Below are 27908 nucleotides of genomic sequence, written 5' to 3' on the forward strand. Positions count from 1 at the left end.
TGCTTTGTTTTCCATTAAATCTCCAAATGCACAATACACTTCAGGATACATAATTTATATTATTTATATTTTTCTTGTATTTAACTACTCCTTACTATTTCGAAATACATATACATAAATATTTATTTCAATAAATTAAAAAGAAAAATAAATTGGGAGGGAGGAAGATTAAAAATATTTAATTAAATTGCTTTTCGCTCAAAGTGGAAAAACAAACTCACTCCAGACCATTTCTAGTTAAAATGGCTAAAACACTTCGTTGGTTGGCCTATCAGGACAGCTTTGTTTTTAATAGGCGTTCCACATGATGGCAATCTCGATGAGGTAATGTTACATTTATTGGCAGTTATCGGGAACATCGTTCGAAAATCAACGAATTGAAGTCATTGTGATATGAGTAAATAGAGTATATCTTAAATAGCTGTGCAGCATTTCAAGTTTGGTTCATCAAAAAGACAAAAAAATGAAGTCGAACGTAGAGATTTTGAAGCAGCTGTCTAAGTGATATTGGTTGTGAGGTGGAGAGATTCCTTCCTAAGTAATTAAATTCCAAATTAGTTCTGGCATGTATTATGAAGCTTTTGCTGAAGAGATTATTGTTGCTGTTAGACTTTGATTTTTTATCGTCTTCACATTTTTGCAGGAAAGAAGAATAATGCCAACCTCTAGCTAAGATGGTTTGTGTGCATGGCATAAAATATAAGACAACGATGAATTTATAAGACATTATATTGGAATAAAGAAAATACGGGCTAAAGACTCATAAACACTGGGAATACCCAGCAAACAATTTAAGTGCTATATTAAATAAATGTCAAGGACCAATAGAACGTGGATTTTGTAAATAATATTTTTTTCCAGGACTAAACGAAACGTGGGTTTTTAATGAATATTTTTCCAATACCAAATAAACGTGGATTTTTTTAAGAATTTTTCTCCTTCATCAAATAAACGTGGATTTTTTAAAGGAATATTTTTTCAAGGACTAAAATAAACGTGGATTTTTTAAAGGAATATTTTTTCAAGGACTAAAATAAACATGGATTTTTAAAGGAATATTTTTTCCAGGACTAAATAAACGTGGATTTTTAAAGAATATTTTTTCCAGGACTAAATAAACGTGGATTTTAAAGAATATTTTTTCAAGGACTAAAATAAACGTGGATTTTTAAAAATTTTTTTTTTTCAAGGACTAAAATAAACGTGGATTTTTAAAGAATATTTTGCCCAGGACTAAAATAAACGTGGATTTTTAAAGAATATTTTTTCCAGGACTAAATAAACGTGGTTTTTTTTTAGAATATTATTTTAAAAGAATATTATTAAAAAATTATTTTTTAAATATTTTTTCATGACCCAACCGACCAATAAATGTTATTCACTCGTTCCAATTGGTTTGTTGGGTTATGCCCATAGATTAATAATTTTATATACATGTCTCTGGCTTATAGGCAACATATCAATAATTATAAACGCTTATCATACAAAAACTACCGTTAGCCAAGCTCTTTATATCACCAAAATACAACAACAAAAATTCGAACAACCAGTTGACCAACATCTTGGATAGGCTTGTCTAACGCTAAGGATATTCAGCATGAACATTGCCTGGTCCGCCTAGCCAACCAGTTTCTTTTGTTCGCTACAGCATTTTCCATTTTCAAAGTCAAATCATTGTTTATGTATCCATCCAAGTGCATATTTTTTCCACTGGAGATGTTTAGATTAAGCGAGCATTTGGCATGCTGTTGCTGCTGTTTATGGGATTTACTTACCTACCGCTATAACGCTATACCTCAGCATTGGCTTAAGCTCTGTTATATATTTGTCTGTCTAGGAAGCTAGGTTGGCCACAGCCGGCCGGCTGGCTGCCTGGCTGGCCAGTGGTTTAGGCAAAGGAAAATAAACAAAAAGTCAACAACTAAAAGAGCCGCTCGCTTGCCTTAATGTCCATTGTCGCTGTCCAAGCGTCTGGCCATATTTTGCCGTATTAAAATTGTGCGCATGCGTGTTGAAGTCAGACTGCGGTTTATTTTTAAGTCAGAGACCACAGTCAGTGCGGTTGATGTTTGTATTTAAATCTAAATACCTACCTTTTCCTAGGTTAGCTTAGAAATATTAAACATATGTATACATGTATGTAAATATGTGTGTGTGTGTAACACGTGAAACAGCAGCTGTTTTCTTTTCCTTTTTTGTACCAAATGTTGCACAAAAATCCAAACGAAACATTTCACATTAGAAACCGCCAGGAATGTCTGGCAACCGTTCCAGTTCCTCGGCAGCTTGCCCTGCCGTCCAGTCAGCGAGCCAGCCAGCCAGCCACTAAGCAGCCGAAAAGTATCGGACTAATGCAATTAATATTCAACGCCACAAGCAACGCACATAATTTACGTGCTGCGTTTATGATTTGCTTTTATTTTTCTGCTGTCGTTTAGTCTCGTCCGCTTTTTGTCTTTTTTTTCTGTTGGTTGGGATTTTCTTTTTTTCTTCACCGCAGCCTGAGGTCTGATCCTGTTTTCACAGATTCTTTCTCAAGCTGTCTATTTGTGTTTTGGAGGCATTTCAAAAAGATGTGTTCGATTTTTTTTATTTTAGAGAACACAGTTTGAATTCCGAGCGGTGGTATTTAGGCAGTGGTAGATCTAGAGGAATACAATGGCAAGTGACAAGTACTTATTTAGGTAACATATAAACCACATCAAAAGAAGACCACAATTTTTAAAAAATATTTTTTTAGGGACCAATATAAACGTGGATTCTTTAAAGAATATTTTTAAGGGTCAATATAAATGTGGATTTTTTTAATAATATTTTTCAAGACCAATTAAACATGGATTTTTTAAATAATATTTTTCAAGGAAAAATAAACATGGATTTTTTAAAAAATATTATTTTTAAGGATAAAAAAAAACGTAAATTTTTTATGAATATTTTACTCCAAGATCAAAAATAAGTGGATTTTTTAAGGAATATTTTTTCAAGGACCAAATTATCGTAGATTTTTGAATAATATTTTTTCAAGGATCAAAATAAACGTGGATTTTTTTTAAAAATATATTTTTTTCAAAGATCAAATAAACGTGGATTTTTTAAAGAATATTTTTTTCAAGGATCAAATAAACGTGGATTTTTTAAAGAATATTTTTTTCAAGGATCAAATAAACGTGGATTTTTTAAAGAATATTTTTTTCAAGGATCAAATAAACGTGGATTTTTTAAAGAAAAATTTTTCAAAGTATTTCAACTTGCATTTTTCTAAAGAATATTTTTTTCAAGGATCAAAAAAAACGTGGACTTTTCAAATAATATTTTTTCAAGGACCAAAAATATGTGGATTTTCCAAATAATATTTTTTCAAGGACCAAAAAATGTGGATTTTTTAAAGAATATTGTTTCAAGGACTAAACTAAACGTGCATTTTTTAAAGAATATTTTTTCAAGGACTAAAATAAACGTGGATTTTTTTAAATAATATTTTTTCAATCACCCAAATATACGTGGATTTTTTAAATAATATTTTTTCAATCACCCAAATAAACGTGGATTTTTCAAATAATATTTTTTCAAGCACCAAATAAACGTGGATTTTTTAAAGAATATTTTTTAAGGACCAATATAAACGTGGATTTTTTAAAGAATTTTTTTTAAGGACCAATATAAACGTGGATTTTTTAAAGAATATTTTTTTAAGGACCAATATAAAGGTGGATTTTTTAAAGAATATTTTTTAAGGACCAATAGAACGTGGATTTTTTAAAGAATATTTTTTAAGGACCAATAGAACGTGAATTTTTTAAAGAATATTTTTTTTAATGACCAATAGAACGTGGATTTTTTAAAGAATATTTTGTTTAATGACCAATAGAACGTAGATTTTTTTAAATAATATTTTTTTAAAGACCAAATAAACGTGGATTTTTTAGAGAATATTTTTTTAAGGGCCAAATAAGCGTGGATTTTTTAGAGAATATTTTTTTAAGGGCCAAATAAACGTGGATTTTTAAAAATATTTTTTCAAGGACCACATAAACGTGGATTTTATTTAATACTATTTTTTCAAGGACCACATAAACGTGGATTTTATTTAATAATATTTTTTTAAAGACCAAATAAACGTGGATTTTTTTTAATAATATTTTTTCAAGCACCAAATAAATTTGGATTTTTCAAATAATATTTTTTCGAGCACCAAATAAACGTGGATTCTTTAAGAATATTTTTTCAAAGACCAAATAAACGTGGATTCTTTAAGAATATTTTTTCAAAGACCAAATAAACGTGGATTTTTTAAAGAATATTTTTTAAGGATCAAATAAAATTGGATTTTTCAAATAATATTTTTTCAAGCACCAAATAAACGTGGATTCTTTAAGAATATGTTTTAAGGATCAAATAAAAGTGGATTTTTTAAATAAAAAGTTGAGCGTTTGGAGAATATTTTTTCAAGGACCAAATAAACTTGGATTTGTTTAAAATAATTTTTCAAGCTTCAAATAAACTTGGATTTTAAAAAATATTTTTTCAAGGATCAAATCAACGTAGATTTTTTGACTAATGTTTTTTCAAACGTGTATTTGTTAAAAAAGACCCTAGTGGAAAATTTCGTAAATTTAAGTCTTACTGGTCGTACAATAACATTGTTATATCTCATGCAAATGTCCTTTTTATATCATTCCTGTTTTCGAAAAGAGGCCCTCATAACAAATTGTATTTCTCTGGTGTTTATCGGTCTCTTAATGGCTGAGTCGTACTTTTTGTAACTTTTAAACTTGAATTGTTAAAAATGTATTTTTCCTAAAAGATTTATAATGGTAGTTTTTTTGGTACAGTTTCCCCAAAATGGTACCTCTCTATATCCGGTGTTTTTAACATTTTAGAGACATTTTATACCGGAATGGTTTGCAATTTAGTATTTGAAGATCTTAATGGGTACTACAGGCTATGACATAAAATGAAGTATGCAGGTCCACGTCTTCGTAGAGCCCCCATATAACGGTACCACCCTATATTCGGTATTTTTATGATATATTTATTATTTTTTTAACAGATTTGATTTTTTTTTTTTTTTTTTGAAAATTTTAAAATTTGTATCCAGTATGATTCAACGATTTCCTCGTTAATCGTTCTTGATGTTTTAAAGAATTTAAAGAATTTTCATGCCAAGGAACGTGACTAACTAAGGACTAATTTCAATGCTCAGAACTGTGGACTTTTTAAACGTTTCCTGTCCAAAGGCCGCGATTTTTTAATTACATGTCAAAAGCATTCTACTCAAGATTTAATAGAAATATTTGTCAATGAATTTCATGCCAAGAACCGCGAATTATTATTATCTACTCCCTGCTTTTTTTTTAAATAATTGTCAAATATTTCTGTCCTCAAAAATAGTGAATTTTAAATATTTGTCAAAAGCGTCCTAACAAAAATCATGGATTTTTCTCCGATATTTATCACAGCTCCTGGCCAAGAGTTGAATAATATTTGTCGAAAGCTCCCTGGTCACTTGGGTTTTTTTTATATATTCTTAAAAAGTTTCGAGGCTAAGAATTATGGATTTCTTTTTTTTTTTATAAATTTTTGATAAGGTTCGTGGGTTTTTAAAAATATTTGTCAAGGGTTTCTGCCTAATAATTGTGGATTGTATTAATTACTTGCCTCAAGCTTCCTGTCCAACAATAGACTAGGTTTATAAGGTCAGTAAGATCCCCGTAGTCCCTTTACAACAACAAAATTTACCTAAAAGTTCAAATCCTTTAATAGTTGTACGAATTTAAAAAATCTGCAATTCGTTTAGTTTTTTTTTTTTTTCAATCATTTCGAACTGTCCACAGATCCGTTATAAATTCCGCTCCATCCAAATTCCTTCACTTGAAATTTATTATTCGCCACACATGGAAGTACTTAATGTTTGCAACCAAAGAAATATCAACGACATTTGCCCTGCATTCGTTCGCCTCACTTCATCACTTCACTTCTCTATGCTGGCTGGCTGGCTAGAGCTCTAAGATGACATTAAAACGAAAAAATATGCATTGAATACAAAATGATTACTTATCGTTCCGGTTAAAAGTCCACAATAAATTTCGCCACAATCGAAATGAACTAAATCTTGTTAAAGCCACACTATTTCACCTGAAATCTTTGGTAATTTTTACTTGAATTTTCTTTCTCGTTGTTGCTTGATTTGGCCAACAATGCCAAAATGAACGTTAGAAAAATACGTCGTAACAATTGGAGGGAGAAAAAAAAAAAGAGCGGACATATAAAATATATATTTTCTTGTGGTAAACCACACACAAGACACAAAATTTGCAAATACCATTGGACGCCCACTCGTCAAACGGAATTGGACAAGGAGTACAGGTAGTAGAAGACAAGTACAGCAGCCATGTTAGTCCCGTTTGACCCCCCGCAACACAACATACAATATGTTCACCAACACCATCTAAAGAAACACCTTCTGAGGTTGATTTGGATCAGAAGAACTTGCAATCGGCATAATGGAATCTGAAATACCCTGCACTATAAGGGAACTCAGACATAATGAGTCTTATACTATAGATACAAGACCTAAAGAGGCCTCTAGGGTCGCTATTGTAAAGTAGGTGGCCATTAAAGACACTGCAATAGATCAGATGGCCTTTGATGCATTTTCTCTAATGTAAATGGCATTTAAGGCCTCTCCTGTAGAGTAGCTAGTCTAAGACACATCTAATGTAGAGTAACAGGCCTCAGTGACATCTGCTGTAGGGTAGCAGTCCTTTAAGGCATTTGCTGTAAAGTGGCTAGCCTGTGAGGCATCTACTGTGGAATACCTGGCCTTTGAGGCCTCCACTGTAAATTGTGGTGAGCTTGTATCTAAGGTCTCTACTGTAAAGTAGCTAGTCCCTGTGGCCCCTACTTTAGAGTACCTGGCACTTGATGAAGGCCCTACTGCGTAGTAGCTGATCTCTGAGACCTGAACTGTAGAGTAGCTGGTCCCTGAGACCTCTATTGTGGAGTAGCTGTCCTCTACTTTGGAGTAGCTTGCCTTTGAGGCCTCTGCTGTAGAATAGCTGGGCTCTTAGGCACCACTGTAAAACAGCTGGTGTCTTAGGCCTCTGCTGAAGACTAGTTGGCCCCAGAGAACTCCGCTGTATAGTAGCTTACCCCTGAGGCCTCTATGATTAAGTAGCGGGCCTCTGAGACCTCTATTGTAAAGTAGCTAACCCCTGGACCCTCTGATGTAGAGCAGCGGGTCTCTGAGACCTCAACGTAGAGTAGCTGTCCTATGGGGCCTATAAGGTAGAGTAGCTGAACTCTGAGGCCTCTACTGCTGGCGTCTTAGGCCTCTGCTGAACACTAGTTGGCATCAGAGACCTCCTCTGTAGAGTAGCTGAGGCCTCTATGATTAAGTAGCGGGCCTCTGAGACCTCTATTGTAAAGTAGCTAACCCCTGGGCCCTCTGATGTAGAGCAGCTGGTCTCTGAGACCTCAACTGTAGAGTAGCTGGTCTATGGGGCCTATAAGGTAGAGTAGCTGAACTCTAAGGCCTCTACTGTAGAGTAGCTGGCCTCTGAGGCCTCTACAGTAAAGTTGAAAGCCCCTGTGACCCCTACTGTAAAGTAGATAGTCTCTGAGACATCTCCTGTAGAATAGCTATCCTCTGAGGCCTTTAATGTAAAACAGCTGGCGTCTTAGGTCTCTGCTGAAGACTAGCTGGCCTCGGAGACCTCTGCTGTGGAGTAGCTGGCCTCGGAGACCTCAACTGTAGAGTACCTGGCCTCTGAGACCTCTACTGTATAGTAGATGGCCCCTTTAGGCCTCTACTGTAGAGAAGATGGCCTCTCAGGCCTCTACTGTAGAGTAGCTGGCTTCTGAGGCTTCTAATGTGAAGAATCTTGCCTCTGATGACACTATTGAAAAACAGCTGGCCACTCAGAGTAGCTCTGCTCTGAGGCTACTGCTGTAGATTAGATCGACCTGTAGGCCCCTGCTATAAACTAGCGGGCCTCTGAGGTCTCTACTGCAGAGTATCTGTCCTCTAAGTCCACTGCTAAAAAGTCGGTTGCCTCTGAATCCACTGCTAAAAAGTAGTAGGCCCCTGAGGAGCGGGCCTCTGCTGTGGATTATATGGCCTCTGAGGCCAATTCTGCAGATTGGCTGGCACCAGAGGTCACTTCTGTGGAGTCGCTGGCTCTGGGGCCTCTACTGTGGAGAAGCTGGCCTCTCATACCTCTATTGAAAGTATCTGGTCTCTCAGGCCTCTATTGTGTATTAGATGGACTCTGAGGCCTCTACCATAGAGTCGGTTGCCTCTGAATCCACTGCTAAAAAGTAGTAGGCCCCTGAGGAGCTGGCTTCTGAGGCCACTGCTGCAGATTGGCTGGTATCTGAGGTCACTTCTGTGGAGTAGCTGGATCTGGGGCCTCTAGTGTGGAGAAACTGGCCTCTCATACCCCTACTGAAAAGTATTTGGCCTCTCAGGCCTCTATTGTGTCTTAGATGGATTTTGGGGCTTCTTCCATAGAGTAGCTGGCTTCAGAGGCTAACACAGTATATTATCTGGCCTCAGTTGCCTCCACTATAGATTAACTGGACTCTGAGAGTACAGTAGCTGGCTTCCAATGCCTCCATAGACATCAGAGGGTTCTGCTTTAAATTACTTGGTTTCCGAGGCCACCACGGTAGAGAAGCTGACATCTGAGACAACTTATTTGAAGTATCCGGCCTCTGGGGAGTACCTTCATCAATTCTGTGTTTCAAACGGCATCTACAGCCGGGTATGCCTCCAATTCTATGACAAAAAAATCGGGAACCCAAAACGGAAATCTATGTATGACCGAACATAGCTGTTCCCGTCAACTCCTCCGAATTGTGTGATAATGATAATGGTGATGGCAGTGTGGCAATGCAATGAAGAAAGATGCCTTCGAATAAAACCAACAAAACTTCAAGAAAGAAGAAATCTCGGTAACGCCCACAATTCCAACAGCAGTCAGGAAACAAAATGGAAGAAAATCATCATCAGCAGCTCTGGATGGGTGTTCATTGCTAGGTAAACAGTGGACAGGAGTTGTGCGAATAGACAAATAGTTAATAGAGGAAAATTCAAAAAAAAAAGAGCATCCAAATAGAAGTATAACAATGCAGGCCAAAGGAAAAAACATACGATTCCTTCTTCTTTTTTTTTCGGGGAGTTGCACCTTCCTTTGTTGATACACCTTAACATGGCTTTTCATTTTTTTCTGGTAGCTCTCCCCAGCCTCTATCTCCATCTCCATGACATACATACATACTCGTGGTGTATTCATAACATTTCGAATGAAAATATAATGTTTAAAAACTGACAGGAGCAAATAGGAACAGAACAGTCGGCCAGCGAAAAAAAACGCCAAAATCTGCACAACGACAACATCTAAAATAGTTTTTTTTTCTTGGTTTGAGGAAGAAAAAATAAAGGTTTGTTAACAAGACCAGCTTGTTTGCCAGCCAGCCTGCTCGCTCGCTGGTTTGCGGTAGATGTTCCTTCATTTAGTTTGGCCAACGAAACATTTCTTTGGCCAAAAACTAACTATCTACTCCACTATGGACACTGCAGTCCAACCTCCTCACCCCTTTCATTATATTACCCACCTCAGTCCATCCATGACCGTTGCATGTAGTTTCATCAGAAATTCGTTTCGTTGTGGCACTAAATTCAGGGTTTCATAAAAAATTCGACACTTTTTTTCATTTCGACGCTAGCAAATTGTGTACCACCACCAACAACGAGAAAAAAGTAGCTGAAAACATGAAAAATGTGTTAAAATTTAAGTTGTTTTCTCTGCTTTAATGAAATGTAAACATTCGCATTGTGAAACTGAAATTTATAACCCAGCGAAATGTTTTGGGACAGATTTAGGGCAGATACTCAACAGAAGTTGGCTCAGAGATCGGCTTATCTACAGTAAGGGGCTTAAACGCCAGCCAACTCCATAGCAGGATTCTAAGAGGCTCAATGCTCCAAGTTGTGGACTCGGAGAACAGCAACCCTAAAGTTTTGGCTTCAGAGGTTATCTCCTACTTAATATGGTACTTTGAGGGCAGCTGATCTTCAGAAGAAGCCTCAAAGGCCATTAAATCTATAGCAGAGTTTTAAGGGGCAAGCCATTCGTCAGTAGTGGCTTCAGAGACTAGTTACTTTTCAGTAGTGGCTTCGGACGTCAAAAACTTTTAGTGGTGGGCAGATACTCAACAGGTAAAGCCTCAAATACCAGCTAACTTATGGCAGAAATCTAAGACAGCTGCTACTCCTCAGTAGTAGTATTAGAGTCAAGTGGCATCTGCTTCCAGAAACTTTACAGCTGTAGCTCTTGACGGCAGCAATTCGACAGGAGAGGTCTCAAAGGCCAGCTAATCTAAAGCAGAGGTACAAGAGGCCAGCTGTACTTTAATAGTGGCTTCAGAGACCAGCTACTCAACAGTAGAGGCTTCAGCTATTCAACAGCATGTCTCACAGGCCAGCCACTCCACCTCAAAGGGATTAGAGTTCAGCTACTCAACAGCAGAAGTCTCAGAGGTCAGCTTCTCGACATCGGAAGTCTCCGAGGCTAGCTAATTTGCAATAAAGGCTTCAGAGCTCAGCTACTTAACGTAGAGGCCTCAGCTACTCAACAACAGCGGCCTTAGAGGTTAGTTACTAAACAGTAGTGGCTTCTGAAGTCCGCTACTCTACAGCAGAGTGTCCAGAGTTTAGCTTCTCGCAAGCAGAGGTCTTAGAGGCTAGGTACTCTGCAATAGAGGCTTCAAAGCCCAGCTACTCATCAGTAGAGGCCTCGGATACAATAGAAGCTTAAAAGCCCAGATACTAAACAGGAGAGGCCTCAGACACTCGAAATAAGAGGCCTCAGAGCTCCCCAGTTTATTTTTTTTATTTTGTTTTTTTTTTTTTTCGCCGAAAGACTCTGTCTACCTGTTTGCGTCAGGTGTGCGAAACTTTAACAAACTTTTAGCTACTCCCCAGTAGCAGCACACGACCGCGGACATCTTCGAGGCATTCATCTCTACAGCATAGGCCCCAGAAGCTAGCTACTATAATACGGAAGCCTCAGAAGTCAGCTAGTCGACAGCATAGGCTTCACAGTTCTAGTTGTCTTAAGAGATCAGCTACTCGGCACCAGAAGTTATATATTCCTTACTAGAGGCCTCAAAATCCAGCATCTCGAACATAAAGTCCTCAGAGGATAGCTACTCCATAATAGTGGCCAAAGAGGCCAGCTACTCTACAACATTGACCCCAGATCCTAGCTACTCAATAGCATTGACCTCAGAGGTCAGCTACCTTACAGTAGAGACCTCAGAGAGAATTAGCACTTAAGGGTATTGGACCCAGTGTTCAACTACAGAGATTTCAGAAACCAACTACTCAAGAGCAGAGGTCTCAATACCAGCTATTCTAGAGCAGGGACAGCTACTCGAGAGTAGATATCACAGAGGTCAGCTACTTTACTGTCGGAAACACAGAATTCTGAATTCAGCTAGTCGACAGCAGAGGCCTCTAAGGCCAACTACTCAAGAGAAGAGGTTTTACAGGCCAACTACACCCCAGTGGCCTCAGAGGTCAGCTACGGACTACATAGGCCACCTTCTCTTCAGTTGTGGCCTCGGACGCCAGGTACTCTACAGTCGGGGACACAGAGAGCGGCTACTCTGCAGTCATGTCCTCAGAGTTTAGTTAGACGACAGAAGAACCATCAAAAGCCATCTATACGACATCGGAGGACTCAGCTTCTCGATAGCAGGGGTCACAGAGACCAACTACTCTACATTCGGGGCCACAGAGACCAGCTACTCGAGAGCACAGGTTAAAGAGGCCAGCTACTCTGCAGCAGAGTCTCAAAGGTAAGCTGCTCTAGGGCCCAAACAGGGCCCAAAACTGGCCTTAAAGACCAACTACATCACAGCAGAGGGCTCAAAATTCAGCTACTTGACGGTAGAGGTCACAGAAGCCAGCTATTCTAAATTCGGGGCCACTGATACCAAGCACTCTGCAGTCTTGGCCTCAGAGTTCATCTAGTCGACTGAAGAGGTCTCAGAGGCAGAGCTATTCCCCACTAGTGGTCTTAGAGGTCAGCTACTTGACAGTAGAGCTCTCAGAGGCCAGGTACTCTACAATTGGAACTTTAAAGACCTGCTTCTTTAGAGCAAATCGGGAATGGCTTCTCAGGAGCGACTTCAAAGATCCGCAGCTGTATAGGTGTGGCTTCTGAGGCCAGCTACTCAACACGTATTGCTTTCAAGGCGATCCACTCAGAAGTAGATGGCCATCTATGGGTAGAATAATGACTTCCGTGCCATTTTTGAGCTGCTGAATTATTCTGAGATGCACAGTGGCTCATTATCCAGATTTTTGGCAAGTGATCATTTAACACGGAATCCGCCGGAGTATCTTATTGTTTTCAAAAAGTCAATAAGTCTGTTCGTATTGAACCAGCCAAGATGTTCTGGTAGTCATAGGGCCGATGGAGTTAATCTTTTCCAAAATTTCCTATTAACGATTACATATCTCGCAATCTATTCATATGTTCCTTCTCTTCTTAATTTTGCAAATGCTTTCTCTTGATACATATACTGATTCGGCTGGAAGGTACGGTAGGATATAAACCTGCCTTTTTTCATAAAAATTAATTGAAAGTTAATATTTTTTGGAAAGAAAACATTTTGTGGCTTGCGTTCGAAACTTTTGATATCTCACCTGTTTAGAAGACCTCCAAGGAGGTCCTCTTTGAAGCATTTGAAAATATTTCAATGTTTTAAATTTTTTGCCCTCTTAATTTCTAAAATCAATTTTCCAGTAGTGGGGATTTATTAATGTTTTCCATGCCATCTTCGTACTATTTATCCCGCTCCCTACTCTATTCATACTTCGTTTCCTCTAGTTCTTAAATATTCCATTAGCAATTCAAAATTTATCTTTAAATACTAACCATATCAAAATTTATTTTCTTAAATCTCTTCATTAGCATCTCCCTCCATGGTGTTTACTGGTCTATGAATATCGCTCCCCCGCGCACTCTTGTGTGTATATCTGTATTTGTGTGTGTGTAAATCATATAAAATATTATGCGTTACTGAACATTTCATTGTAATTTAATTAAAATCACTGCAAATTTGAGTTTCTTACTTTTGGCTTTGGCAACATCGACATTAACAAAAGAATGAAAAAAAAAAATTTCTCTGATTCAGTTTTTCGGGGCCCATTTGTTTTGGATTCAGTTTTCAGTGCATGCATGTGCGGATGTATGTGTGTGTGTGTGTGCGAGTGTGTGTTGTACCTTATGTTAGTGACTTAAATTCTCATTCATATATGATGAAATATGGAGCATTTCTAACGAGCTTCTGAGACCAATGCGACCACTGACTCCACTAAGACTAAATGAATGGACTGACAACGAGGGACAACGGCGACGACGACGGACGACCCAACAGCCCCCAGTTCAGCCACAATGCAATGCAATGAGGCTGGCTGGCTGACTAGCTGACAGTCGGTATAGCTGCAGTTGTAGCATAAAATCCTATCTGTTCATTTGGTCATCCTTTTGCAACTGCAAATATACCTACACACATCCACTGATGTACCATGTGAATGAACATATGTAAGTGTATATGTGTGTGTGTGTTCCCATGCAATATAAATTGGCAAACAAATGTTAAAGTTTACAATGCGAAACTAAATTAAATAGATCAGAATTTATGAGTTTTTCGTACAAACATTTAATACTTAAAAAAATTTGGTGGTGGTGGTGGTGTTGGTGTATGTGTGATTGTATGTATTTGTACAAAAAGCGTATGGATCTGTTCGAGTGTGATTACCAACCAACAGCATATTTGGTTCTGTGTTTATTTTTACTTCTGCTGGAATATGCTTGATGTAATGTGTGAATTTAAGAGTGGCAAAGGGTTGCCAGGGGTATGAAATATCTTTCCATTACATGATGAAAATAATTGTGTAAAAAGAATGGTGAGGTTGTGGTTTTCATGGAAGAAAAGTGATATATTATAGATTTTAGATCCACCATGTAGACAATTACCGTAAACTCGGATGAAGATGTATACCGAAGATACATAAAAATCTGAAGGGATCTCGATAACATTTGGCATAGGTATTTTTGAGCTGTATCTGATATCCGGTTTCAAAATTCTTTGTTGTGAAGTGCATATTACGCATTTGTGGGAATTTAACATCAAATTGGATGAAACATATCCAAAATCAAAAGTCGAAGTACTTTAAGTACTAGCTTCTTAGTTCGGTCGGATATGTCAAAATGCAGGACACTTGCACAATTAACCCGAAATCTGACCCAATCTTCACAAAATTTTACGCACTTATTTCTGAGCGGTATGTGAAGGACTTAAGACCCCAAATCAGATGAAGCATATATATGGGACTAGCTATATCTGAATCGATTTTCACCAAGATTTGAAGCACTTGCTTTTAGGGTGAATTCCGTCGGAAGTGCCAAAATTCGGTCTATTTGGGCTGATATTAGCCATTTGGTGAACAATAAATCTGATATCGGATAAAGATATATATATGGGAGCTATATCCATATCTGATCCGATCTCGTTCAAACTTGACAGAGGTAGTTTTGATGTCCGGTTTCAAAAATCAGTATTGTGGAGTGCATATTACGCATATGTGCGAATTTAATATCAAATCGGATGAAACATATGGGAGCTATAGCTATATTTGAACCGATTTTGTCCAAATTTGATGTACCTGCTTCTAGGCTGATGTGACGGAATCTATTCCATTTGGACAAATATTACACACATGGCATAATATAAAATTGAAATCGAACCAAAATATATATGGGAGCTATGTCTAAATTTGATCCGATTATTAACAAATTTTATATGGTTCGTCTTTGGGTGGAAAATCTCAATCAGGCAATAAATACGACCTGTATTTTGTTCACCAAAACACATGGACAAACAGACGGATATACGGATATCCGTATATCAACTCTGAAAGTGATTCTATGAGGATCCTCAAAAGTAACTATACGTCTGTCTCGTTTTCTTCTCCATGTTACAAACAAATTCACAAAGACGTAATACCCTGACTACTAACTATTTACTTACTTCGAAGAATTCGGGTCTGACACATGTTACCTGGGTAGTCCTAGAAATTTATTAAAAAAATCGTGCCATTGATGGCCTTTAAAAATGTCTTCAAAATCCTTATTTCTTGGGAAAATCTTATAAAAGTTCTAAAATATATACTTAATTATCCACGTTTCTGGGTCTATGGGTCCATAGAAAAACAATTTAAATATCCATATTTCAGGAGCCATGAATAGTCGCAGAAAATATTTTTAAAAATCCTTATTTGTTGCTCCTAATAATCCTGAAAAACTTAAAAACACTTTGAAACATGCATTTTAAATAGTTCCTTACCATCCTTGATTAACATTATTAAAAAGCCGCCTTTCATGACTTCTTACATTCGAAATACATTTTTTAGAATCCACGAGTCATTGTTCCTGATGGTATTTTAAAAATATGCTTAAAAATTAATTTTAATTAATAAAATACATATTTCAGGCCCTTATTGTCCTTAGAAAACATCCTTAAAACCCACATTTAATAACTTCTGAGAGTCCTTAAAAACATTATTTTAAATCCACTTTGCATGGCTTTGACTTTGCGGTGACTATCAGACAGAATTTTTTTTTAATCCGATTAATACTGATATGAAAAAAGATTCGTAAAAATCATCGCTACCCGATTTTGAAATCTCTTAAAAAATCCATTAGTCATAAAAAATATTTTTTGAAAAATCCTCATTTAATGGCTTTTGATTGTCTATAACTATATTTGATTAAATTACTTCTTAAAAGCTCCTGGGAGTCTTTAAGAAATTTCCTTAAAATCCAGGTTAACAGCTCCCTATAGCCTCCCCTTCTTGTAAAATATCCTTAAAAATCAACCTATGTGTCTTCTATTAGTCCTTCCAATTGTCTTTTTGTTTAAACATAAATATATTCTTAAAATTCCACTTTCATGGTCGATCTTGAAAAATATTTTCGACCTCTTCATAGTTCTCTATTAATTTTTCGATAGTCTTGATGTTCTTTGAAAATTATATCCCGGCTCCTAAGAGTACGAATTTACAGTCTTGTAAGGCTCTACTTTCATATATCCACTCCATATATCCCAAACCCATAGCTATTGTTATTCCGTGGAGAATATTCTTCAAAACCTTTGTTTTTAGTTCCTAATAGGCTTTGGCAACTATTATTGAAATTCACAACTTTTAGCTGCTAAAGTCCCGGAAAAATATATATTTAGATCCCAGTTTTACAGAGCATTAATATTTTTATACCCTCTACCATAGAATGAAGGGTATATTAAGTTTGTAATTCAGTTTGTAATACCACAAAATATAAATTTTAGACCCCACAAAATCTTATTCAAATATGTGTTTCGTCTGCAGGACTTTTGGTATTGAAAATGGGCTATATAGCCCATGCGTTTAGTTATACGTTTAGTTATAGTCCCCATATAACTGTACCTCCCTATATTCGGTATTTTCGGTAGATTGATAAAATTTTACTCAGATGTAAGACTTTTATATAGGTCCACGGTTAGGAATAGCCCCCATATAATTGTACCTGCAGATATGAGGTATTTTGATTATTTAGCGGCAATATTCACAGGAATTGTTTAAAATTTTGTATTTGGAGTTCTTAATGGTTTCTATAGTCTATGACAGAAAATTGCATATGCAGGTCCAGGTCTTCGCATAGCCCTCATATAACAGTACCTCCTTACATTTGGTATTTTGAGGATTTTAGCGACAGTATCCACCGGAATTCTTTCAAATTTCATATTTGAAGTTCCTAATGGTTACTGCAGTCTATGGCAGAAAATTATATGTGCTGGTCCTGGTCTTCTTATTCGGTATTTTTATAATTTTAGCAGTATTTTCCACGACATTTTTTTGAAAATTTCAAATTTCTTAGAAATGGTGGAAGGTACTCATATTTCGACCCGGTCGAATTTACTGGTTTTTATTTTTATACACTACACCACAAGGCGGTCAGGGTATTATGTCTTTGTGCATTTGTTTGTAACAGGCAGAAGGAAACGAGAAAGACCCATAGTTCCTTTTGATGATCTGCATAGAATCACATTCCGAGTCGATTTATGCATGTCCGTCCGTCTGTCCGTGTGTCCATGTATTTTTGTAAACAAAGTACAGGTTGCATTTACTGCCCGATCCAGATAAAATTTTGCAAAGATCTTTTGTTTGGCCCAAGGACGAACCCTATTGAAATTGGAGATAATCGGTCAAAATTTAGATATAGCTCCCATATATATCTTCGTCCGATTTGCCTTTTATTGTGCACCAAACGTGTAATATCAGCCCAAATAGTATGAAATTTTGCATATGCAACCAACTTAGGCCTGAAAATAAGTATGCCAAATTTGATCGAAATCGGTTCAGGTATAGCTATAGCTCCCATATATATTGTTCATCCGATTTGTTATTTTTGTCCTCCGCAGCCGTAATATGCACTCTGTAACAACAATATTTGGGGAAATATATCAAATACAGCTCAGAAATACATTTGCTAAATTTTATCGAGATCGGTTCAGATTTGGATATAGCTCCCATATATAACTTCGTCTGATTTACCTTACATTGTGCACCAAACGTCTAATATTTGCCCAAATGGGATGGAATTTGGCACTTACGACCGAATTGAGTCTAGAAGCTAGTATGTCAAATTTGGTGTAGATCGGTTCAGATATAGCTATAGCTTCCATATATATTATTCATCCGATTTGTTATATTTTTTACCCACAGCCGTAATATGCACTCCGTAACAACGATATTCAGGGAAATATATCAAATACAGCTCAGAAATATCTTTGCCAAATTTTATCGAGATCGGTTCAGATATGGATATAGCTCTCATATATATCTTTATCTGATCTCAAATTAATTGTGCACCAAATGGGCAATACAATTCCGAATTTAAAAGATACAAATGCTTCGACATATTTAGTCGTTTGAACTTTAAATTATAATTATAATCATAGCGTGTACGATTGAATTCTCCCATAAAAACTTTTTAATTGGTATGTGGAGCTCTATTTAATTAGCAAAGTGGTGTAGGGTATCGTAAAGTCGGCCCCGCCCGACTTTAAGACTTTCTTTACTGGTTTTTATATAAAAATGTTTTCTTTACCCAATGGTAGAGGGTATTAAAAGTTCGGCTTAAGTTCGAAATTATTGTTTTTTTTTTTTACATGTTAAGACTCTAAATTTCATAACCCCAGAGAATCCAGACAGTATCTGAAAAATATTCTAAAAATTCATGCGTTTGAAAGGATTTTAAAAATCAATGTTTCATGGCCCCTAGTTATCCTTGAAATTTAGTCCTGATTTTAGTTGGAAAGTATTCTTTAAATTCTAGTTTTACGACACCAGATGATCCTTGAAAAACATTTCTCAAAGTCAATAAAATCCTTGAAAAAGTATTCATAAAAATCCTTTGTAAGACTATAAGGAAACACTAATCCTTATAGTTCTACAAAAATGTTCTTAAAATTCAATGTTTAATGGTTCCTGATGATCCTTCTTAAAAGCCAATATTTATGGCTCCTGAGGACCTTGGAAAATATTCTTAAAAATCCAAGTTTAATGGCAGCAGATAAACTTTTTAAAAATTATATTTTAAAATTGCGGACAATCCTTGAAAAATATTCTAAAAAATCCACGTTCAATGGTGCCTCATTACCATTCAAAACTATTTTTAGAAATCCACGTTTTATGATAAAATATGAAAAATCGCCATTTTTGCCTACTTTGGGCTGGTTTCTTGGCTCCTAAGAAGATCGAGCCTTGAAAAATATTCCTAAAAATGCTCGAATGTGTCCAACGATAATCTTCGAAAAAACTATTCCAAATAATCCATGTTTTATTCAAAACAGTATTAGAAAAAATATTCACGTTTAGAGACTTCTGATGGTATAGTCCTTAAAAATATAATATGAAGTCCAAATAGAAGCCGTCAATCCTAGGTTTCTTTAAAGAAATTATTAAAATGCAAGCTTCATGGCTTTTAATATACCTTCATACAGTTAAGCTACGTTTAGCCCTGCCCGTCCGTTCGTCTGTTGTAATCACGCTAGAGTCAGAACGAATAAAGATAGGAAGCTAAAATTTTGCACAGATTTCATTCATTTGTCTGCAGGCAGGTCAAGTTCGACCCCCAATATTCGGTATTTTGATGATTGTAGCCAAAATTTTCACTGAAATTGTCTGAAAATGCACAAAAAGGAGTTCCTTCTGAGTACTTTACCCGCTGGAAGAGAAATGTTTATATAAGTCCACGATATCGTATAGCCCACACATAGCGGTACCCCCCGATATTCAATATTTTGACGGTTTCAGGGACATTATTCACAGGAGTTATTTTAAATTTCGTACTTACAATTCGTAATGCGTACTACGGTCTATGAAAAAAAAAAAATTGCGTATGCAGGCCCACAGGTCTTAGTATAACCTCCATATGCCAATATTTGGTATTTTGATGATTTTAGCGAAATCATTCACCGGAGTTGTTTAAAATTTCGTATTAAAAGTTCGCAATGGGAACTACAGTCTATGACAGAAAATTGTCTATGCAGGTCCAGGTTTTCGCATAGGACCCTAATATCAGTAACTCCCTATATTCTGTATTTTGAAAATTTAAGGTACAATATTAGCCGAAATTCGTAGTTGAAGTCTCTGATAGATACTGCAGCCTATGACTAAAAATTGTCTATGCAGGTCCAGGTCTTCGTATAGACCCGATATAATGGCACCTCCCTATATTCGGTATTTAGATAATTTAAGCTACATTTTTCACTGCATTTTTTCAAGTTTCGTAGTTAAATGTTGTAATGGCTTATGACAAAATTTGCTTATGCAGGTCGACGTCTTCGTATAGACCCCAACATAAGGGCTATATTCGGTATTTTTAAGAATTTAACAGAACTGTTTTTTCTTAAATTTCAAAATTCATTCCAACTTTTGGGGGGTATTCAAGTTTGGCCCGGACGATCTTAGTGCTTGTTTACTTGTTTATCTGTCAACATTTCGGATGGCTTGCAACGTAGAGGTGATTTTGGAAATGTGTACGACAGGTGTACATATATTACATAATTCAGTACCATTCGCATTGGGTGAATATGAAGAGATGGAACTTGGAATCGAGTAGAGTTTTTATTTTATTTTTTTTTTTAGTGGTGGTGCGCAGATGAGAAATCAAGAAGAGATTTTTTTAATATCAGTACGAAAAATACAAAAAAGTCTTAAATTTAAAAATGTCAGAATTTTTTTTGTGCTTTACAAAAATTTGCCATATGGACAATTTTTGTAGTGGTGTAGAGGACCTTTAAAACTAAATAATATCTAAAATATAAATAGGAATAGGAACTATATATTTTAATTGATATTATTATTTATCATTATTATTTTTAATTTATTTATTTTGTTTATTTATACAATGAAGGAAGTTGCTAAATTCGAAAATTTTCTTTCTCTATTTCTAGAAAATATATCTGGCGGTTTTGTTAAAGGAGCACTTTTCTGATTTATTTCAAATTGTTAAGTTGTTCGAAAATACCATCGTTGTCCTTAACATATTATAACATCAATGGTAAGTACAATTAGTTTATATTAAATTATTTAAAAATTAAGTTGAAAGTAGTTAAAATTTTAATTGGAAATAAGATCAGAGTAATGCATTTAATTTTAAGGTTGGAAAATTTTTTAAATTAATTTTCGAAAATATCTGCGCTATTTATTACTCATACGTTTCTCCAAACCTATAGATTTATTTATTTAACCTCCATAATATCAAGTTCTTATTTCGTACAAAATAACCGTTTAGTATACTTCCGAAAACCGAAACTTCTGCCTTTTTTCCACAAAATTTTTCACATTCAAAAGCCACCTCATGGCAACCCTACACACTTCAATGTTCAGCGACTTCAATAGATATCACGAAGCATCGTCATCATCGGCATCAGAATCCTCATCGAGTGGGCGATGTGTTATTGCCTCTCTGGGTGTTTCTATTTTGTTGTTGGTATTGCTGTTATTGTTGTTGTTTCTCTTGTTCACAACAAAGCACTCCAAGCTAATGAAATGGCATTCATGTTTACTTAAGTGTTGAATTTTTATGGAGTTTTATTGAATTATAGAATATTTTTCTGAACTCATGTCATAAATCACTTTTTTTGTTGTTCCCAGCGCTCGTTTTTGGCCAGAAGCCTTAAGAACTTGAACGTCTGACAATGAACCACATACTTTGCCAAAGTGAACACACAGACACACCAATGGCTTTAATGTAGTGCGAATATAACGAAACGTAATGTTAGATGGATTTAAGTTAATTTTTGAAAATTATTATTTTTGAGATGTAAATGATAGCGCATTTGACCTTATTCAATAATAATTGGATAATAGATTTGGAATTGAAATGAATTGGAGAACTGAAGTTTTTATACTTTAATTATGAAAATTGTAGAGCAATTTTAATGCATAATATTTTACACCACGGCCTAGATAAATAGCTTCGAAGAGAACTGGTCTTCTATATGAATACCAGATGATGTTCTATGAGAGAAGAAAAAAAGAGAAGAAATAAGGGTGTATTATAAATTGACCAGCATTTCTTCTGTGAAAATGCCACCTCTTATTCAGGTAAGAGACATCCTGGTTCTCTATGAGAAGTCCCTCAGGATTTCCTAAAGAAGACCCACTGATATTCTAAAGAACACCCACTGGTCTTTTATAGGAAGATCCACAGCTCTCCTATAAGGGGACGACCCGATGGTCTGGTTGTTATGGTTCCATGCGAACATCAAGCCTTCTAAGAGAGGACCATCAGGTCTTCTATGAGAAGCCCAACAGGTATTCTATGAGAATACCAACAGGTATTCTATGAGAGGAAAAAAGTTTCCTTTAAAAATTCATTTTTTTTTGGTCAGATTGTCCTTCAAAAATCCATGTTTATTTGTCCTTGGAAAAATAATAGAATATTAATAAATCCACAATTATTGGTGGCACGGTCTCTGAAAATTCTTCTTAAAAAATTACGTTTATTGGTGTCTTGGTCCCCAAAAATTCCTTAAAAAATCAAATTTATTGGCGTCTTGGTCCCTGAAAATTCTTCTTAAAAAATTTTCGTTTATTTGGTCCTTGACAAAATATTCTATTGATCCATTGATCCGTGAAAAAATATTCTTTAAAAAATCCACGTACCATTGATCCGTGAAAAAAATATTCTTTAAAAAATCCACGTTCGATTGATCCTTGAAAAAATATTCTTTAATAAAATCCACGTTTATTTTAGTCCTTGAAAAAATATTCTTTAAAAAATCCACGTTCGATTGATCCTTGAAAAAATATTCTTTAAAATATCCACGTTTATTTGGTCTTTAAAAAATATTCTTTAAAATATCCACGTTTATTTGGTCTTTAAAAAATATTCTTTAAAATATCCACGTTTATTTGGTCTTTAAAAAATATTCTTTAAAATATCCACGTTTATTTGGTCTTTAAAAAATATTCTTTAAAATATCCACGTTTATTTGGTCTTTAAAAAATATTCTTTAAAATATCCACGTTTATTTGGTCTTTAAAAAATATTCTTTAAAAAATCCACGTTTATTCTGTCTTTAAAAAATATTCTTTAAAAAATCCACGTTTATTTGGTCTTTAAAAAATATTCTTAAAAAAATCCACGTTTATTTGGTCTTTAAAAAATATTCTTTAAAAAATCCACGTTTATTTGGTCTTTAAAAAATATTCTTAAAAAAATCCACGTTTATTTGGTCTTTAAAAAATATTCTTAAAAAAATCCAAGTTTATTTGGTCTTTAAAAAATATTCTTTAAAAAATCCACGTTCGATTGATCCTTGAAAAAATATTCTTTAAAAAATCCACGTTTATTTGGTCTTTAAAAAATATTCTTTAAAAAATCCACGTTCGATTGATCCTTGAAAAAATATTCTTTAAAAAATTCATGTTCTATTGGTCCTTGAAAAAATATTCTTTAAAAAATCCACGTTTATTTGGTCTTTAAAAAATATTCTTTAAAAAATCCACGTTCGATTGATCCTTGAAAAAATATTCTTTAAAAAATTCATGTTCTATTGGTCCTTGAAAAAATATTCTTTAAAAAATCCACGTTTATTTGTTCTTTAAAAAAGTATTCTTTAAAAAATCCACGTTCAAATGATCCTTGAAAAAAATATTCTTTAAAAAATCCACGTTCAAATGATCCTTGAAAAAAATATTCTTTAAAAAATCCACGTTTATTTGGTCTTTAAAAAAAATGTTCTTTAAAAAATCCATGTTTATTTGGTCTTTGAAAAAATATTCTTTAAAAAATCCATGTTCGATTGATCCTTGAAAAAATCCACGTTCCATTGATCCTTGAAAAAATATTTTTTTAAAAATCCACGTTCGATTGATCCTTGAAAAAATATTCTTTAAGAAATCCACGTTCGATTAATCCTTGAAAAAATATTCTTTAAAAAATCCACGTTCGATTGATCCTTGAAAAAAATATTCTTAAAAAAATCCACGTTTATTTTAGTCCTTAAAAAATATCTTTAAAAAAATCCACGTTTGTGTTAGTCCATAAAAATATTCTTCCAAAAATCCACGTTTATTTTAGTTCCTTAAAAAGTATTCTTCCAAAAATCCACGTCTATTTTAGTCCTTAAAAAGTATTATTAAAAAAATTCAAGTTTAGTTGGCCCTGGGAAAAAATCTTTTTCAAAAAATCCACGTTTTGCTGGTCCTGGGAAAAAATCTTTTTCAAAAAATCCACGTTTTGTTGGTCCTGGGAAAAAATCTTTTTCAAAAAATCCACGTTTTGTTGGTCCTGGGAAAAAATCTTCTTTAAAACTCCACGTTTAGTTGGTCCTTGAAAAAATACTCTTTAAAAATCCACGTTTTGTTGGTCCTGGGAAAAAAATCTTCTTTAAAAATCCATGTATTGTATTATTGTCCTTGAAAAAATCTTCTTTAAAAATCCACGCAATGTATTATTGTCCTTGAAAAAAATCTTTTTTAAAAATCCACGTATTGTATTATTGTCCTTGAAAAAATCTTCTTTAAAAATCCACGCAATGTATTATTGTCCTTGAAAAAAATCTTTTTTAAAAATCCACGTATTGTATTATTGTCCTTGAAAAAATCTTCTTTAAAAATCCACGCAATGTATTATTGTCCTTGAAAAAAATCTTTTTTAAAAATCCACGTATTGTATTATTGTCCTTGAAAAAATCTTCTTTAAAAATCCACGCAATGTATTATTGTCCTTGAAAAAATCTTCTTTAAAAATCCACGCAATGTATTATTGTCCTTGAAAAAATCTTCTTTAAAAATCCACGTATTGTGTTATTGTCCTTGAAAAAATCTTCTTTAAAAATCCACGTATTGTGTTATTGTCCTTGAAAAAATCTTCTTTAAAAAATCCACGTTTATTTGGGTTCTTGAAAAAAATATTCTTTAATCATCCACATTTATTGCTGTGAGGGTCCTTGAAAAAATATTCTTTAAAAAATTCACGTTTATTGGTCTGAAGGTCCTTAAAAAAATATTCTTTAAAAAATTCACGTTTATTGGTCTGAAGGTCCTTAAAAAAATATTCTTTAAAAAATCCACGTTTATTAGTCTGAAGGTCCTTAAAAAATATTCTTTAAAAAATCCACGTTTATTTGTCTGAAGGTCCCTAAAAAAATCCACGTTGGTGGATCTGAAGGCCCTTGAAAAATTATTCTTTAAAAAATCCACGTTTATTGCTCTGAGGGTCCTTGAAAAATATTCTTTCAAAAATCCACATTTATTGGTCTTTGGGTCCTTGAAAAATATTCTTTAAAAAATCCAAGTTTATTTGTCTGAAGGTCCTTGAAAGATATTGTTTAAAAAATCCACGTTTATTTGCATGAATGTCCTTGAAAAAATATTCTTTAAAAAATCCACGTTTATTGTTTGGATGGTCCTTGAAAAATATTCTTTAAAAAATCCACGTTTATTGCTTTGAATGTCCTTAAAAATATTTTTTAAAAATCCACGCTTATTGATCCGAGGGTCCTTGAAAAATATTCTTTAAAAAATTCACGTTTATTGCTCTGAGGGTCCTTCAAAATATTCTTTAAAAAATCCACGTTTATTGAACCTTGAAAACATTTTTTTTTAAATCCATGTTGATTTGGTCCTTAAAAAACTATTCTTTAAGATGTCCAAGAAACTATATCTCCCCATGACAAAATAGATTGATTTATCTTTTTCAAAAGTTTCCATTTTGCAGGTTTCACTTGGCTGCATATCATTGCGGCATTGTTTATTTAGGCCACTTCCATTTTAGTTTCTAAAAAAGCGTTTTTTTTGTGTCCGGCCTTATGTTGCTCCATTTATCACTTGAGTGTCAGTCTTATCCTTTTTTGCTTTGACCTTTGCTGTCTGCGCCCAATTCCAATTTGCAAAGCTGGATGGTGGACGTTTAAGAAAATTAACACAAACACACACTTTCACACACACATCGACACATTTACAAATGTTGATATTTTACTCCGATTGTCCATTGGTTGGGGTCGGTTGCTGAGTGGGGGAATTATTGCCCACCAGAAATTGGTATTCATTCATTCCTCTACTTTTATTTAATTTTCATATCGAAACCAATGATTAGCCCCTGAGCTACTGTTTTGAGCATGGAGATGGGTGCGTTGTAATTTCAGGCAGTCAGATTTTTTTTTGTATTCTTCGTAAATTGCCAAAGTGCGAAAACTCGTAAATTTTCAATTAATTTTGATGAATCGTTGCGCGATAAGATCATTGCCAAAGTAAACCAAACAGAACTACTCGCAACGACCACTGACGGATTTTTTCTGTTCTCGTTCTCAGCGTTCTTCTTTCTGGGTTTGCAATTCATTTGGTTTCGTTTTTGTTTCGAATCGATTCAATTCTGGAGGCATTCATTTTGTTGTTCGCTGCAGCAACTTTTGGGGCAAGTCAAGGGGTTTTTCTTGGGTTTGTTGTTTGCACAACATTTGTTGAGGGTATCGAAGTAAGCGAGAACAACGCTGTGCTGCCCTGATAGCCAGCTAAACGAAATTGAAACAGAAACACGGTAAAGGGCAACAAACACTCCCCATTTTGTTGTGATGGTCTTTTTTTTGGAGGGGGTTGAGCTGTTTTTGTTTTTGCATGCCTTGAAACACCATGAACTCTCACCATGGCCAAGCGTTGAAGCCCTTTGCCACTGTTAACAGTTGCAGAAGAAAAAAAAACAACAGAAACAAACAACTGGACAGAAAACACAAAAGTTTACACAAAACTTTGGTGAGTTTTTTCCTCATTTCCTGCTGACCAAAATGCCTAACATAAAAATTAAAAGTTGCTACAGAAGCAGCTCAGAAAATGCGAACCAGGTCAAAAAGAAGATTTTTTAGAGAATAGTTTTTTGCAAGGACCAAAAGACCAATGGACTTTTTAAAGAATATTTTTTCAAGGACCCAATAAACGTGGAATTTTTAAAGAAGACTTTTTTCAAGGACCCAATAAACGTGGATTTTTTTAAGAATATTTTTTCAAGGACCAATAGAACGTGGATTTTTTAAAATATATTTTTTCAAGGACCAATAGAACGTGAATTTTTATACCCTACAACACTATGTGTTGGGGGTATTATAAGTTTGATTGGGCCAGAATTTATGTAACACCTCGAAATATTGGTTTCCCATATGGGAAAGAGTATATGGATCTTCCTAGCTCGCCGAGCTGAGTCGATCTAGCTATGTATGTCCGTCCGTCCGTCTGTCCGTCTGTCCATGTTAATTTGTAATCACACTACAGGTCGCAATTACGACCCGATCCTTACGAAATTTTGCACGAAGGTGGGGTTAGGGTCAGAATAGAAGCCTATTTCTTTTGGAGATGATCGCCAAATGTTTAGGGTTTGAAATGGACCAAATACTGAAAAATGTCGGATTTTGCAGTAGCTATACAGGTCGCAATTATAGATCAATCGACGGAATATCGCATGTAGCTAGAGTTTAGGGCGGGGAAGAAGCCTACCAATTTTGGTGACCATATCTTTTGTGTTGAAAAAATTAAAATGTTTTCATTAAACCGTGAATATTTTAAATCCCGGCGAAATCACAAAGCCATGACAAGTTTACTTCTGATCTTTACATTGATGTTAACATCCAACAAAACGGATATATAGCAAAATATGTGCGATATTTATGTCTATCAAAGAAGATATGCTTGAAAGATCTCTTATATGTCGAGAACGTCTGAACTGATTTCGACAGTTCTCATTAATTCAGAATGGCCTCTTGGCAGGAAAGAAAAAACGTCTAAAAAATCGCATAAAAATATCTATCTAAAGATGAAAATATTGATTTTCTAAAATGTTCTCATATTTTTTCAATTTTGTCATATTTTTGGCATATTTTCATTTTGAATTAAACATTTGGTAATATTTCTACAGCTAACAAAACTAAGTAGTTAGGATTTCAGGATATCATATACAGATCGCATTTATGGCCCGATCTTTACTAAATTTCGCATGGGGATAAGATGAGGGTCAGAATAGAAGCCTACTCTTTATGGAGATGATCGCCATATATTTGAGGGTTGAAATGGACCAAAAAACTGCAAAATTTCCAGCAGGTCGTAATTATCGCCCGATCCTCACGCACATTTGAATGGGGGTTACCGGACATTGCAAAAGCCAAGCAGTTTTAAATGGTCATCCAAAAATATTCAATGTGTGATTTGCCAACTTTTATAGACAAAATACGAAAATGTCCATTCCAGTGACTTTTTGGAGAATTCACAAATACAGGAAAGACGCACTTCT

Source organism: Musca domestica, unplaced genomic scaffold (assembly GCF_030504385.1).
Source record: "Musca domestica strain aabys unplaced genomic scaffold, Musca_domestica.polishedcontigs.V.1.1 115, whole genome shotgun sequence".
Taxonomy (NCBI): Eukaryota; Metazoa; Arthropoda; class Insecta; order Diptera; family Muscidae; genus Musca; species Musca domestica.